The 2,914-nt window shown below is 31.6% G+C and overlaps 1 long non-coding RNA gene across 1 annotated transcript; it reads right to left on the bottom strand.

The window, feature by feature from the left end:
• Window positions 1-1,495: 1,495 nt before the first annotated feature.
• LOC111440657 lies at window positions 1,496-1,769 on the bottom strand. Its single transcript, XR_002709998.1, has 2 exons — window positions 1,655-1,769; window positions 1,496-1,547 (listed from the first exon to the last, which is right to left on the bottom strand). It is a non-coding gene; the product is annotated as an uncharacterized LOC111440657 (long non-coding RNA).
• Window positions 1,770-2,914: the final 1,145 nt, after the last annotated feature.

Below are 2,914 nucleotides of genomic sequence, written 5' to 3'. Positions count from 1 at the left end.
ACTATTTTTCTACCCTAAAAAAAAAAGAAAAAAAAATTGTTTAGATTGAGCAATGAAATATATTGGTGTAAGGTATAGGGAAGATTACCATGGAACTTTTAGTTGATTTAGAGACAAATTCTACCATTGTAATCATGGCCATCCTTTGCCCAAATTCTTCTTAAATTTAAGACATATCCTGAAAGTCTCGTATTGTAATCTATCTCCATAAAATTTCTATAACACTTTGACCATGATTGTAACACCTCATTGATACTTATAAATAACCTTAGAGGCTCTCAAAATGCAACCTAGACGTCTTTTCAACTCATAATTGTCATCATACTATTATATAGACATTATTCTCATATTCTCTAGTAGAGTTTCGGTGACATCTCCGTAGTTGGCCCAATAACATAAGTGTTGGGTTATGGAGCATGCTACTTATTTATAGCTCATTCTACGGTTCTACGTAGTAAAACTATATGTGGTAAATGACATATAATGCAAATGATCATATATAGTGAAAAATGATATATAATAAAAGGCTATGGATGATTATATATGGTAAAGTTCTAGTAAACTGAACCATATATATACAATTTTAGTTGTGCTTTTAAAATGTACTCTCTGCCTTCTCTATATTGTCTCTTATCGTACATACTTAAAGTCATCAATATAAATCTTTATTCAAAATTCCTCATTTCATTTTCTCTCTCTTCTGTTCTTTGTGATCATCTAGATCGAGTGTTTGTGTTATTGTGTGATCCTATGAACTAGTATCAAATTTAGGCGAGATTCATCATGATCTGTGAAGATCGAAAGCTCAAATGTTGGAACTGAGAAGTTTGATGGATCCGATTTTGATTTTTGGACGATGCAGATTGAAGATTATCTGTACCAGAAAGATCTTCACGAACCCCTGTAGGAGGTGAATTCGGATACCATGAACACGGAGCAGTAGAAGCTCAAGGATCAGCAGGCTTCAGGGTTGATCCGGTTGACGCTATCAAAAAATGCGGCGTTCAACATCATCAAGGAGAAGACAATATCAGATCTGTTGAAGGTACAGTTGAGTATGTGCCAAAAAATGTCGAGTATGAACAAGGTGTATTTTATGTGGAGATTGTTCAATTTACAAATATGTGACGGTGAATCTGTTGCTGATCATATAAATGAATTCAATATGATTGTAAGTTAACTAAGATTGGTGGAAATTAATTTTGAATATGAAATTAAAGCATTGGTTTGATGTCATCTTTACCAAAATTGTGGGAAATTAAAGCTCAGGTGAAATTAAAGCATTGAAAGTATTCCCATATAGTACAAGCAAATCATAACTAATTCTATAATATTTTCAGACCCTCTGCAATCGAAGCAAGTTCACGATTACGAGTTTATTGATGAACCTCTGATCATCTCTATATTACAGCATAAATACCACTTGCGTAAACATATCATAAAAAGAGATATAGTATAGTAATCTAGACATACCTTCACGTATATGTGTCTTTTCCCATCATCAATTCTCACATTGCAGACTTTTGATTTTGGTTTCTTCATCAAACCTTCAATATTATTCAATTCAATCGTAATGAACAACAAATCATCGAATTTGGCCAAGAATTGAGGGAGATATTATCTACTAAAGTTCCTCAAAACCCCAAAATCGTACCTTACATTTCCAAGCTCAATCTCCTTCTATAGTCCCTCTTGGTTCACGAATCCTTCTTGAAAGTGTAAATCGTCCTCTAACGAGTCTATACCAATCAACCACGATCAATTTCATACCCTGCAGGGAGAATTTAGAATATGAAACTCTAAAGCCAAACCATAAAAGTCATCTTAAACTGGAAACAAGTACTCTCCCTTCACAAACCGAGCTCAACTACTGTTGGTGGACGGAGGTGGGGAAATTTGTTCGTCTCCACCTTGCTCCAGGGACGTTTCTACCATTAAGCTAATTTTGGATCAATTTAAATTTAACAAAATAATAATAATAATAATAATAATAATCAAGGGTAACAACCTCTTTTTTTAATCAAATTTCATTAAGAGAAAATAATTTAAAAATCTATACGCTTTTTAAGTACTAAATTTTTTTTATTTTCAACCAATTTTACCATGTATTTTAAAAATGTAAGTTTAATTAATTTTTTTTTTCCAAATATAGAATATATTTGACTTTCCTTTAAATTATTCTATTTTTTTTAATTATTATTTTATGCATAGTAAAATAAATGGATGACTATTTAATTTTCAATTTTAAAAATTGCTTTTGCTTTCTTTTATCATTTCTTTACCATAAAATCCATTTTTGTAAAGAAAGTATTTAAATTCTAAATAAGATTTTTAAAAAACATAACATTTTTTTAATGATGTTTCTTTCTTGGTGAGTTTTGGGAATATCTCCATTCATAGGTCCGAGATCCACATCTATGAATTGAAAGGTCCGAATGATCAACTCTGCAATCAGTCGTTCATTTGAAAAAATTGAAACCCTTCTTATTGGATGATCATGATACTTCCCAAAAATCGAAATTCTTGATCAATGGAGGAACAATATCACCATTTTTGTTCAATAAGATACCAAAGTGGATGATTGACTCATTCCATACGAGAAATAAGAATCCTTTGATAACACCTATTACTATTTCTCAATGATATCCCACGATCAAGACAATTGGCTAAATCCCGTGAAACCGATCATTTTCATTTAGAAGTTCATTGATATCTTCTTTTTATAAAGCAACTCGACTTCGATTCTTGAATAATCCACATCACTTCTGCTTCTATTGTAACAAAAGATTCCCTTTTTATGTGGATTATGTGGAAAAGGCCCGTATCAATAATTATGATTTTACGTATGGACAATTCCTCAATATCTTGTTCATTCGCAACAAAATATTTTCTTTGTGCGGCGGTAAAAAAAAAC

Source organism: Cucurbita moschata, unplaced genomic scaffold (assembly GCF_002738365.1).
Source record: "Cucurbita moschata cultivar Rifu unplaced genomic scaffold, Cmos_1.0 Cmo_Scf00714, whole genome shotgun sequence".
Lineage (NCBI taxonomy): Eukaryota > Viridiplantae > Streptophyta > Magnoliopsida > Cucurbitales > Cucurbitaceae > Cucurbita > Cucurbita moschata.
The sequence above is the reverse complement of the archived record's forward strand: the minus strand, read 5'-3'. Positions and strand labels throughout refer to the sequence as shown.